Source organism: Podarcis cretensis, assembly GCF_951804945.1.
Source record: "Podarcis cretensis genome assembly, chromosome: 3".
Taxonomy (NCBI): Eukaryota; Metazoa; Chordata; class Lepidosauria; order Squamata; family Lacertidae; genus Podarcis; species Podarcis cretensis.
Genome location: NC_137172.1, coordinates 64,146,996 through 64,161,325, shown reverse-complemented (window position 1 = coordinate 64,161,325; position 14,330 = coordinate 64,146,996). Strand labels below are relative to the sequence as shown.

Here is a 14,330-nt window from a genome sequence, read left to right as displayed (position 1 = left end):
GGAGTGGGTGAATGTAAGGAGTTGGATTAAGCCCTTCTATGAACACAAACATGCATGCACATCGGGTGTTGTGCTTTTTAACAACAGCATAATTGGCAGAATCCATCAGGCAAAGATTTTTGTGAAATAGAAGTTAATGGTAGCTGTCTAGACTTCTTTGGTGATCACTCGCAGACGAGTAAGATTGTCTTCCATGAAGACATCAGGTTAAGGGCACATGAGTAGTGTGGCCAGGTGACAAAGTGAACAGAGTTCTCTTTGCAGGTGTGTAAACCTCCTTTTCTATTTAACTGTTCAAGGTGTAGAAGACCTGTCCTCTTTTTCACCTGACTACCCTACACAGGAAAAGGGACTGGGAAATTAGTTAACACCTCTAGAAAGTGTTTCTTCTTTGTGGGGGAAATGCTGCTTTTGTTGGACTATATCACTTGGCTTCTGTACCAAATTCATCTCTTCGTTGCTACTTCTTGTTTTGGATGGAGTACTCTGTCTTAAAGGCAAGCTTCTGAAAAATAGCCTGAATTGCTAGGTCACCATTTGTAAGCCATTTTTAAGACACACAAGGGAATGAGAGGGAAACAATCTAAGGTGCATCTTTCCCACCCTCAGTTTATTAAACTTTTATTTTAAATCCTATGCTTCTAACATGCACTCTTCTCTGTGACATTTGCACAAACATTGCAATATTTATGCTTAACACAAACCTTTTAAAAAACGCAACCAGATATAATGTTCTTTTTAATTTACATTCCCATGCACAATAATAACAGTATGTGTCTACAGTTGATTTCTTAAATTGTCTCCAAACTAAATATAGTATACTAAAAATAGACTGAAATATCTCATGACATTCTGCTGATTATCCAAAAGGCACGATTTTTCAATAAAATAACTTCAAGGTGAAATTCCAGCGTGAAATTGCTGACTCAGAATTTATGGGCAAGTTTGACTCTATTCCTTTAGGACTTGGTTGAGACCAAGGTTTTCTCCCCAACAGAGCTGTTAACACAATCTTAATTGCTTTGATCTTAATTGCTTTTCCAGCAATGGCAGTTGGGATAGTCTCAGTGATTACAATGCATATATTTGAGCTTGGCTTATGCATCTGATGAAGTGGGCTTAGTCCACAAAAATGTATGCCAGTGCAGTCCTATACATGTGTCCTATACACTGAGCCTCTTGGGCTTGTCAGTCAGACAGTCAGCGGTTTGAATCCACACGACAGTGGTGAGCTCCTGTTGCTCTGTTCCAGCTCCTGCCAACCTAGCAGTTCAAAAGCACACCAGAGCAAGTAGATAAATAGGTACCGCTGTGACGGGAAGGTAAACAGCATTTCAGTGCACTCTGGCACTTGTCACGGTGTCCCGTTGAGCCAGAAGCGGTTTAGTCATGCTGACCACATGACCTGGAAAGCTGTCTGTGGACAAAATACCTGAAAAGCAAGATGAGCGCCGCACCCCATAGTCACCTTTGACTGGACTTAACCATCTAGGGGTCCTTTACCTTTTTTTAGTTTTGGCCAAAGTCGTTGTCAAATTTCTTTGCAATTTTGCAAAACAACTCGTTTTTGAGCTATTTCTCAAATCAGCAAAAATGACATGGATTTTCCTGGACATTTAATACAATTTCCACCTGGACACTGCTTGCAGCAGCAGTATTCTGGATATGTCCGGGAAATGGCAACCCTACTCTAAGACTATCACTAGGCAGAGCAATCTTACACTTGTATTATGCTGGGACTGGTGATATACCCCAGTGATGCTGACAGGAAGAGCACTCTATTACGGTGGGACCTCGGGTTAAGAACTTAATTCGTTCTGGAGGTCTGTTCTTAACCTGAAGCACCACTTTAGCTAATGGGCCTCCCGCTGCCGCCGTGCCGCTGCTGTGTGATTTCTGTTCTCATCCTGAAGCAAAGTTCTTAACCCGAGGTACTATTTCTGGGTTAGCAGAGTCTGTAACCTGAAGTGTCTGTAACCCGAGGTACCACTGTATATTCTTGTTGTTGTTGTTGTTATTAATTTGCTGAGTCTGGGAGATAAGATGAAAAACACATGAGTGGGAATGCAAGAATGGTATAGAAACATGCCCCCACTTCCCTGGAAACTCTGTCAGTGGCTACCGATCAGGAACTAGGCCAGCAAAAATGTCCACATAACAACCTACATGTGGAACTAGTGAACTCACAATAAAGCGAGGCATGCCCCCCCCAGCACACACCTCTGTAAGGAAGCCACAACACACATGGCAATGCCAACACCTGTATTGAACAGGCTAGAGTGGATCCAGAAAGTGATAACAAGTGTTTCGCAAGCCATGCCAATGCTTGGAATGGAGTGACTGGTCTTTGCCAACAGAAAGTTGCCTACATGTGCAGATGCGTGTGTTTCCTGTGTGTGTATGTGACAAAAGGTAGGATGACATGGCACTTATACATAATGGTGTATGTTCCCTTATTCTATTGCTCATTTGTGTGGGGTGTTCTTTGCTGGCAATAGTGTGTCATGGCAGTTCTGCTACTCTAGCTCATATTGCTCAGGCATATCGGATACCCACCTAGTGCCCAGAAAAAAGGGGCATCCTGTTTTTTGGTACGAGATTGCAGTGACCATCTTACGTGCTCTTGTCTTGGGTAAAAAAACACGGGGGGTGGGGGTGGGCTAAGATTGCAGAGCAGGTCACATGACTTGCCCAGGAGCACATAATGGAAGATGGGATTTTTTGACCTGAAATGTTGGACAGTATGATATCAAGGCTTCTGTTCCTAGGACCATCTCTAGAGGTATGTTGTGCTTGAGAAAGTCACACTTGCTGTCCACCTAGCTGTGGGGCTCTTCCAAGTGCCTGTTGCTTCTGCCACTATCCCTGCTCCCATTTCTCCTCATCTCCCCACACCTTATTTAAAATTGTTTTGGTGCTACTCCAGCCCCCTTTCATTGAATAAGGTGGTCCTTCCCCAGAGTGAAGCATTCTGGGCAAGGTGGCGTAAGAGACCACCTGCATCACTGCTGGTTTAAGAATCTTTATTCAAAATGGTTGAATGTTTAAACAAACTTCAAACTAAAACATTTTCTATCCGCTGCCACAGCAGCACAGGCACTCTCTGGACCACCTGGGCCACCTTGCCCCAAATGCCTCACTCCTTCCGCAGAGGGAGGGAGAGAGAGAAAAAGGTGCTGCTGTAGTGGCAAAACAATTTTAAACTGGAGGGTTAAGGAGAGGAGAACAAGGAGTAGTAAGGACAGCTTTGAGCCATCCCTATGCTGGGGTCCCAAAGCATGCAGCCTAGGGTATTTACCTCAGTTCACCATACCCTAGGGATGGTACTATCCATCACTTCCAAGTGTCCCTAGCTAGAGGGTCTTGACTATAGGATTGTGCTGCTCAAATTTGTCTGCATTCTTTCTTCGTATTCCACAAGGGTGTGTGTGTGTGTGTCTCTGTGTGTGTGTGTGATCTTGTCACATTCCAAGTGCATCTGATGATCAAGGACAAGTGGCTTTAGATATCTCATGTGGTCTTAGGCATAGTTTTGAATATTTGCTGACGTAGTAATTGCTCTTGCTTTGCTGACACATTGGCTTATTTTATCCCCTACTATTTTTGGAGCTGACGTAGGTTTAGTGACATACAGTGGAATGTCAGCGTAGACTAATGTTACTGGCTGAGGTCATTTGTCGTTATACTCTCCCTAGAACATTATCCTATCTTACTTTTCTGTTGCTGAAGCAAAAACTCTTCATGGTTGGAAGGAAATATTCTAAAGCTACACTCCAGAGAGTTAAGTTTTCTTAGTATGGGACAATTAATTTTTATAAAATGTAGAATGTTTCTTAACCAAGCATCGAAGTTCAGTACATTTGAGATTATCTAAATGCAGTATGCAGAAATGAAATTAGTATATCATTTATCAATTCTTTTTATAACATTATTGTTCTGCTCATTTACATTTCAAATTACCTTATCTTCAGCACAGTGTATAGCTCTTGGATAATTACAGAAATCATGTGGAAAATACTTCAAGGTTAATGTCATTCTTTGAGGTGACAATTGAAACACTTGCTGCAATTCTATGCCTATACATACATTGCATCCCCATTGAAAACATTGGTCTTGAATCTTAATCCCAAATTTTACTTTGAAGTTAGTCCTGTCCTCATCTCAACATAGCATACGTCTAAGTAAGCAAATGCAGGTTTCAGATATTCATCAAAACCTGGAGTAGAATTGTAACTTGTTTCCTAAAATGTACAGGAATACATCAGAAAAATTACAATAACAATAATCATCTGAATGAGTCACAGGAATTTGCAAGGGCGACTTCTTTACAAGGTTTGCCTCCTTGTTATAAAAGCAGTAGATATGTACCTGCCCCTGCAATATCTGTTTCTTTACAAATTTATAAGTAGAACAATTTCAGAGCAAGCAAACTCCTAAAGCACACAGCAGAACTGCTAATCCTGCATCAGATCTACAACAAATAACCCCAGGAATCAATTTTATTTATAATTATTTCAACTAAACTCCTAGTTCTCTTGAACTCCTAGTTCAAACTTCCTCAAATAGTATGCTTGTCCTCTTCCCAAAATCTGCTGCGTATGAAATTCCAAAGGCTGATGACAGATTTCCAGTCAGTAATGACTAAGACACTCTTATCTCCCCTTGCTTGTCCAATTATGCAAAACTATAGTGATTGGCTGTTGGGCTAACAGTAAACATGCCTAACTGGAAGCAATATTTAAGGGGAAGGTGTGCTTCAAAATAACTGAAACCCAACCCTTGGCATAGAAAAACCCACAAGAAATAATAATAATATTCACACATTGTATAGCTTCTTGTCACAAGTGAGCATGCCAGACTTCAGTTCTGGCCTAGATGAAAATGACTATAGGAATCTGCTTTAAACTGAGTTGGAGCACTGGTCTTTCTGGTCCAGAGATATCTGCTTTGTTCAACAGTAGCTTCCTAGGGACTTGCACAGATAATATTCCTTAGCACCTGTTAGCTGTTAAATCTTTTTAGCTAGAGATACCTGGGATTGAACCATGTATAAGAATAAATCATTCAAAGTAAGACATATATAGAAATACACTGTTAAAGATTCATATAGACTAGTATATCAGCTTTCATAGGCAGAAGCCTACTGTTGTGGGTGTAGAGAAAACTAGGAAGTCAAGGTAGCCATTCTACCAGTAAGCTAAGGTCCATTACATACTTTTTTCTGTTCCACATTAAAATTGAAACATTTTTTCATAGAATCATAGAATCGAAGGTACCCTGAGGGTCATCTAGTCCAACCCCTGCATGCACGAATCTCAGCTGAAGCATCCTTAAAAGATGGTAATCCAACCTCTGTTTAAAATCCTCTAATGAAGGAGAGTCTGCCACCTTCCAAGGGAGTCAATTCCATTTGTGAACAGCTCTAGCCATCAGAAAGTTCTTCTGATGTTTAGGCAGACTCTCCTCTTATCCAAGCTAAACACTCAATTCCCTCAAACGTTCCTCGTGAGACTTTATTAAACACTTATCACCAAAGTAGGAATAAGCTGGCCGTACCTAGCAGGTTTCATGATGTGTGTATTTTCTAAACCACTATGCCTCCCTTAGTAAATCTGAATGGTGTAGAAACAAATTCATTACAATTCTATGCTGTGTTGCAGTAGGAGAGGCATTAATATGTCCATAAATCACAGGGACCTTAAACATCATAACAATATGCACTAAAAAGAGATGAAGTTCTGAAGAAAAAGGTCTAAGAACTATTTATGGCATAACATGTTAGTCTTTAAGGCAGTGTTTCCCAACCTTTTTTGGGCAAAGGCACACTTGTTTCATGAAAAAAATCTCGAGGCACACCACCATTAGAAAATGTTTAAAAAATTAACTCTGTGCCTATATTGACTATATATAAAGTAACTCTCTTTAATAGGAATCAAATAAACACAAAGAAAGTATTTTATAATTACTTTATTATGAAATAGTAAGTAAACAGAAATATGAAAAATTATAAAATACTTTATTCAGTGCGCCTTTTGTCCCTCTCCTCGAAATGCTCCAACTCAATGTTCCTCCGCGGGCTGGCCATTGGAGAGCCGTGTCGCCCACACCGCAGCCCAATACAATATGAACCCTCCCCTCGCAAGCGGCAACCCCTCCACACTCCCCACCTTAAGCCTCCACAGGCGCCATGCCCAAAGAGATGCCCGCCCGCGCGGGAGGGGATCCTTTACCTCAGCATCCCGCCAAAAAAAAAAAAAAAGAGGGCGGGAGACTGCGGTCCCTCATAGGCTGGGCGTTAGGAAGAAGCAGCCGCCTTCATCCAAGCAGGAGCAGCAGCAGCTGTAGCTGTAGTAGCGCCAAGCTGTGCCGGGGACTCCGTGCCCATGAGGGGAGGGAGGGGAGAGAGAGGAGAGCCAGCAGGTCGCCCTCTTAAGTCACGCGCGCGCAGGCACCACCACGCATCCCTCGCGCCCTCTCGCAGAGCCCCTGCTCAGCACCTCCCGCCTCGGGGACGCCTGTCATGAGCCGCTGAGAGGCCGCCAAGCCTCCAGGCTGCTCCCATTCAGCCTTAGGCACGCGCCCGCCTCGGGAAAAGCGGTGCTGGGAGGCGGGGAGAGAGAGAGAGAGGACGCCGCTGGCCGCGTCCCACCCTCAGTCAGTCGGCTCGGAGCTACTGAGGAGAGGGAGGTGGGGACGACGGCGCGTCTGTTCCGCTCGGGGCCAGCGCGCCCCCGCCCCCCTCTCCAGAATCCCCAACTAAATACGATGCGCTAAGGGAGGGGGGAGAACCCACCCATAAAGAGGACGCCTTTCTGCAGGGCGCCTCAGGCCTCTCGCCGCCCGACTCGCCCGCCTCCCTCCCACGGCACACCAGGCAACGTCTCACGGCACACTAGTGTGCCGCGGAACACCGGTTGGGAAACACTGCTTTAAGGTGCCACAAGACTCTTTTGTGTCTAGATAGTGCCAAAGGAAGCGTGCTACAAAGAGGAACGGGGCGGGGGGATACCTACTTGCAAAATCATCAATAGAACTCTTTGGGGGAAAATATCGGCCATATTGGAGGATGCAGATGGAGAACCAGGAAAATCAGAATCATGGTGCAATGTGTTTTCACACAAAAAAAAGAAGAAGAAAAAAGAATTCTTATGATAGTAAGGTACAGGAGCTGTGCCAAAATAAAATCTTGGAATAACAGGGGGCTTTTTTATTATAAAATGTTAAACAATTCAGAAATGTTACTGAGATAAAAAAATGATACAACATTGAAAATGTGACCCTACAGAAAACGAAAGAAGTCATTAAAAAGGCAAAGTATAACCTATGATGCCAGTTGAAAAAAACCTTTTCAACTGAGTAAAATATGTTTTTGGCCTTGATATACCCCAGATTCTATTGGCACTTTATATTAATTAATGTTTGGCACTGTACAGTTTCACTTGCGACTGTGTTATTATCCTAATAACAAACTACCTAATACTTGCCCACCTTGGAAAAGACAGATTCATAAAGCTACCCCAGAAGAATGGAGGTTCTGTAATCTGATTAAATATTACTGGTTACAAATCCTGTGCATATTTTCCATTGAACTCAGCAAGAATAAATCCTGCTTTCAGTGGAAATGCCCCCCCCCCCCCGGTAAACATAGATGGGATTGTATTGACCCAAATATAATTAAATTCTATGGAGAAATGCCTTAAAACCAGGATTAGGAACATGCTCCAAGGGCCATTGGCCAAAATGGTTGGGATGATGGAACTTCAAACAACATCTGGAGGTGCCAAAGACCCACCCACCCCCACCTGAAACTATGATAGCAGTAAGAACCTTAGTGCATGACTACTGGCAAAAAAAAAATTTTTTTTTACCTGTGCCATCAACAGAGGTTTAAAATGCAGAAAACAGCAGATGATGATGATGATGATGATGATGATGATGATGATTTTATGTTGTGAAACAAAATATAACCATCTGCTAGCAAAAGGTTGCCATATTTCAAAAACTGAAAATCTGGACACAAAAGTTGTTGAGCTGCTTTTAGGGGGCAGGAAAAATTGTTGAACTTTTTTTAGTTTTGCTCAAAGTTGTTGAGCTATTTTTAGGGAAATTCACTAAAATCTACACTTCCGATATGGGTTGCCATACATCTGGATTTTCCCGGACATTAAATCAATTTCTACCTGGACGAAACATGGAAATCTCTGCAAAATTACGGATGTATGGCAACCCTAATGTTGCGGGAAGATGATTATTCAAACATACAAAGTAGAGAATACAACCTAAAACCTCAAATAGACTATAAAGGCACAAAGCAGCCAAAATTAAGAGGCGGCTTTTTTTTTTTAAAAAAAAGTCCATTATTTAAATATGAGAATAATTCCTCATTTGAATATATCTGATGGATCAAAGGTATTTAAAAGTGCTTGGCTTTGGCAGGATGATGCCTTATGTATTCATGAGCAGGGTGCATCCTTCACCTCCAACTTTCACAAGCAATTTTCTACAAACTTGTTTTCATCCAACACACAGCTGGTTCTTGTATTGTACTAAAAATATTGACTTCAGAAATACTGAGAATAGAATCACATTGCTAGCTTGCTCTTCAGAGTACACATCTCCCAGGGCTGCAGTAAAAATCTCATTTAAAACTGAGACAGGCTGATACACTGGGATATGTATTTGTGGAAAACAATCCATCACTGGTATGCAAATAAACAAAGTAACATATATTCTCAGTCTCTCAATTTATACAGTCTGCTTCAAAGTAAGAGCTCCGCATATTTTATTATGTTTTTAACAATTCCCCATTTTCTGAAGGCGCTTTGTATAAATAGTATTCCGTTGCACAATGTGTTACAAGACAGATTGTGTTTAGATGTGTTCAGATTGTTGGCTATACATCCATATTGTTGCCATTTCAGTGAAGTTGCGCTTTACAGTAAAATCTCAGCTGCTCCTTGAGTGAAATGTGAGACATTTATACAATGTGCTGTGTTTGTTTAAGATGTACATGAGATTCTTAGCATGCCAATATGTTCTGTTTTCCTGTAATAGTGGGAGAAAAAAACATAACACCATACTGCATGTTGCCTTTCATAGCTACTGGTTTTATGTCTGGAATTAAGCTAAAATGGCATTGTAGGATGGATTGTGCCCAAGTTTTGTGGCTTTTTGTATTAGAATTTGTTTGCTGGTTTAGCAGTTTCTTTTGCAAAATGCTTTATTAATTGAGCAACAACATTTGGTTAGTTTTAAGTCACCAAGTTTAATTCCCCCAGATTATTTAAACAGATACTGAAATAAAATATCATGCCGTCTCTATATGTGAAAACCTATCATAGTTAGAAAACGGTATTACATTGCTACATACACTCCATGTCTCTGAACAGTTCCAGGAGCACAGTGCTTACTTAGCTTATGTTTCCTTTTGAAGGAAGTCACTGGTAGCTGTTTGGCATTTTGGCAGCTAGTGAGGTGAATAATGTAGGTTTTGGCAGAAGCTGGACTGTAGTGGAATGGAAACAGTGCTGATTGCAACAGACTCTGGGTGGGAAGGAAATTGCTGTAGCCTTACATGCCTAGTTGGAGTCCAGCAATTTCTGGAGGGCCACAGGTTTCCCCATCCCTAATTTACAATGTACAAATACAGTAATCCAAAATTGTGTGTAGTCAAAACACATTGGGTGCAATGGTCAGTAGGATTGCCAATGTCTTTTTTCCTGAATGCTCACCCCCTTTCCACCCCCTTTAAAAATATGTAAAAAAAAATAATTGCCATGCACATAAAGCTGGATGTGCACAAGTTAAATGCACATGTTGCAGATTTACTGTATACAAGCTGAGCAAAGGGAAACACACAACTTAAGTACCATATTTTTCCATGTATAAGACTAGGTTTTTCCCCTAAAAAATAATGTCAAAAATTAGATGGTGTCTTATACACGGGGCCATCTCTCCCCATTTTCTTAAATCTGAGTCCCCAAAAATAGGGGGTGTCTTATACATGGGGGGCGTCTTATAGACGGAAAAATACGGCATTTCAACAGTGACCAAAAAGACACTAATCTTACATGAGATCTCATTTTAAGCAGAGAGCTATTCCTAATTCTACCCCATAGCAAGTTTATATACCACACCAGGCAGTGAAGGTTTCCATGATCTTTATTATTGCAAGTTGGTGTGGGATTTTGCATCTTTGAATGTGCACTCATGGATAAAGTTCCTTGCACATTTAAAGAGCACATTGTATTGAGCCCAGCTAGCACAGATGTTGTGAATAGGGAACCTGTGGCCTTCCAGATGTTGTAGGGCTATGATTTGCATCATCATTGACCCTTGGCCATGCTTGGTGGGGCTGATGCAGGAAAATGCAAGGGAAGTATATATGCCCTATATGGGTGTCAGGGGCAGGGCTAGGGCACTACATGATCTCGAGGGTGATTCTTTGTCACATGATGCATGCATGAGAGTGGCTTCTCTGACACTAGAAATCTGGCATTCTTCTCAGGTAGCTTCCTTTCCACTTAATTAAAGGAGTGGTATACAGTAGCTGTTTGTAAGGGATATTAAAACCTCACATTACAGTATTGTGAGTTAAGCCAGTGTTAAATCACTGAATGGGCCTCAAATGATTTAAAACTCAAGTCTTTAGGATCATATTTAAAGGTCTTCCTGAATCAAACTTTCTGGCAGCTCTGTAACTGCAGGTACTGGGCCATAACACAAGCAGATCTTTAAGCTGCTACTGAGCTATGATTTCTCCAAAGGATACAATATGCCTTAAAGTGTCACTTAATATTTTTTTTCCTATTTAAGGAAGTGAATCACAAGTTTGAAACTATCCCAAAAAGCCACACTGAGAAGCTTCCATCTGTGGGATGACGTCACTGTGGGATTTCTACCGAACTGTATGTTCTGGTAAACAAAGCTACTGTGCCAATTGCCACAGGACAGGAAGAAAAGAAGAAACCCAATATGTGTCACCACTGTAATTTCTTATCTATTGTTAAGCTCAGATGTAAAAGCATCACAGAAAGAGCATGAGGATAACTGGGGTATCTTTAAGAAAAACTTGGGTCCTGGAGAATTATTTTTGTACTTGAGAGTCTATCTTGTACTCAGTATATGTAGACAGCATTTGAAATTGTGGAATTTTTCAGCAAAATACACACTACGGTGCCCAAAAGGATAAAGAGTTGTCTGGTCTATGGCTTTCCTCAGCAATTAGCTCTGTGACCTTAATGGAGGGTTGTAAGAGTCTAACTAGCATCCTTGGCCCCATTGCTGCAAATTAACCTTTGCTGCTCCCACAACTGGCCACCATTTTGATGGCATGCCATTTTGTGGCTGGCACCCATGGCGATTTCTAAAAATTCCAAATGCATTGACCAACCCCAAAAGGTTGGTAATCCCTTGCCATGGCTCATAAATGGTTATGTCCTCTATTTTGTTTGGATTCAGACTTAGGTTGTTGATCCTCATACAGACCATTAATTATAGTCTTCAGAATGTACTTTAGGATTGGGAGCATTGGTTGGAGGTCGATATTTTATTTTATTTTTTAGTTTAAGCAGTTTGAAAAAAATGCATTTGTACTTAAGTTGTGTACATACTTTACTTTCACTTTAGATAAATATGTTTCTTTTTTAATTATTTAGTTGAGTTATTTGAGCCCAAAAAAAATTCTTGAGCCAAAAATGATGTCTTGGATAGAAATCCTATGCAGATTCATTAGGGAGTAAGTCCTATTTACTTTTGAAATATCATGCATGGGGTCTGATTAAAATGAGGACTGCACCAGCTGTTTGCTTGATTCAATTTAACAGACAAAAGTAGAGTTTTGGGGGGAGTTGGAATTTTCTTACTCACCCTTGTTTACTGTCCATTGGTTTTTCAATAAGCTGCTTATTTGGTTCATTTTCTTAATGACCTAGCCTATTGTCTTCCTTGGGATAGTGACCCCTGACAAATGGAGGATCCTGTAGTGGGTTTGATGATGTCATGCACTTATTTGTCCAGTCAGATTTGCCCATGTGGCACTCTGAAGCCAATGCAGAGTGGGGGCAATGCTTCCTTTATTCACTTAGCACTCACTCTGAATGGGATAATACTATGTTTTCCTTTTGATGTCATCTCCCCCTCCCCCAGAATCCCCCAAAGAAGGAAACGTGTCACTGCTACTGAAAATGTTTGAGAAAAGTGCCCCCAGCTTCAACTCAGCCAAGATAACATACAGTACTTGGGAAAATATTCATACTGAATATAATAAGGGAACATCTTTATCCATCTAGGCAACTGTAAGATTCTGGCAACTGCCATAAGATTCTGATTTATTCACCACAGCCATTTTACTACATCTAATAATCTTGTCTCTCTTTATGCTCTTTCTTGTAACATACCAATCACCTGCTTTTTAAACAGTGCAGTCTCTGGGGAATTCTGTGCTGCTTCATTTACACAATCCTATAATGAACAGAGGTTTCCCCCTGTTGACCCATCATATAACTTGCAGTGTATTTTTATTTCTCAGTTTCATCTTCCAAGCTTGGCTGTAAACTGCAGCACTCTTTCTGACCCTCCAGCTAAAACTGAGTCGGGCTTCTTGGGTCCTTGCCAATGAACATGGTACAAAGACTTCAAACAATAGGATTCAGCCACCTCCTGGAGAGCTGGCTCGTGAGTCCTACTGGTTTCAAAGCGCACAGATTCCCCATTTATAATAATGTGCAACAAGAAATCACACAGACAAGAACATGACTAGACTTGCAATTAAAAGATGTTTTCTCTTTCTGAACTCTGTATTTCATACAGACAAATCTTTGTCCTCATAATGCAGCTGTCAAAGGTGTGTGGTTGTGTCATAGCCACCAACAACAATAGGTTTGGACAAGATTGCCTAATCCTTACATTGATTGGGCCAGGTGTGCATGGGCTGAACAGAAACTTTTCTCAGCAGCTGCTATGGGACTTTAGAGCCAAAGGGCTGCAACTAGTATTTTTCAGCCTACCATGTAAACTGTGCCAAAAAACCCAACCAGGAAGCAGACATCTTTGTTACCAGGCTGTACAGGTCAAATGTGTGTCCGTACATTAGCTCGACATAATTAATTTTCTTTCCACAATTCTGCATTTTTCCTTTTTTTGTTTTTTAAAGCAGATGTTTAAAAAAAGTAGTATTTCAGCAAAAGAAACGGAGGAAGGGGAGTTACAGAGTTGTTTCCAAGTTTTTCTCAGCAATCATGAGAACTAGAAATTAGATATATATTTTATTTCTACTAATTGTCCATATCCGTATAGCACTAATTTTCAATTTTCCAAGTCAATAAGCTTTTGGGTTCATAGGCATTTCAAATGGCTAAAGTATCTGGAAGGGATACTTGGTCTTTTCTTACGTGATCAGGTTTTCTTCAGTTCAGTTCAAATGCAGTGCAAAGCTATAGCTTAGTAACATGGCACATGCCTTAGTTCAATCCCTGGTAACTCCACATAGGGTTGAGAAAGACCCCTGTCTGGAAAACCACTGCCAGTCAGTGTAATACTGAGATTGACGGCTGAGGCGGCTTCTTATGACCATTTGTTTCCACTTTCTTACCCACACTGTCTTGGCTTAAGGTAATACTTTTCTTCTGGGATTGGTGCATTTCCAACAGCACTAAAAGAGCAATGTGTTTGTATTTGGGGGAAATGCGATACCACCTAAGATAGCATGTTGATTGGGATGCAACTGAAGCTCTGCAAACGTCATGAGCACCACTTACATAATATATGTGATGTAATTAGTGCTAAGCAACTATTCCCCCCTCCTTTCTTTGCATCCATGTGGCTTTAGCAGCTTGGGGGGGGGTCATTGAAGGCCAAGTGCTCTCCTGCTGTAGAACTCTTTTCATCTAGCTAGATTTTTAAAAAGTGAAGAACAGTATGGCTATCTTACTGTAATTAGGACCAAGGGAAAATCAGGCTCAAAAGCTCACTCAGTCATTAAGTCCTCTGGGTGTCCCTTGGGCCCATCACTCCTTCTCTGCTTAATCTACCTCACAGGGTTCTTAGGAGGATAAAATTAGGAGAACCCATGTAAGCCACCTCTGAGCTCCTTCGTGAAAGGATGGGATAAGCATGGGATAAATAGAAAACAATGATCCTCCACTTATTAACTGTAGGTGCTGTGGGTTCTCAGGCTGGTTGGTCTGAGTTTTCACTGTCTGTGCAGCATTTGTAAGTAAGAATTTAAGTAATGTGTATGTGGTTCTGAGTGTTGTCACTGTTCCAAAACACCTATCTCTGCCTGCACAGTGAAACACTTGTAAAACTGATGCAATTTAATTGTAAACCTT

The 14,330-nt window shown here is 41.2% G+C and overlaps 1 protein-coding gene and 1 long non-coding RNA gene across 3 annotated transcripts in view; one reads left to right on the top strand and one right to left on the bottom strand.

Moving 5' to 3' along the window:
- PDE7B (phosphodiesterase 7B) overlaps positions 1-14,330 on the top strand; it is a 181,760-nt gene that overhangs the window by 62,634 nt on the left and 104,796 nt on the right. The window lies entirely within an intron of this gene.
- LOC307213043 overlaps positions 1-14,330 on the bottom strand; it is a 33,807-nt gene that overhangs the window by 515 nt on the left and 18,962 nt on the right. The window lies entirely within an intron of this gene.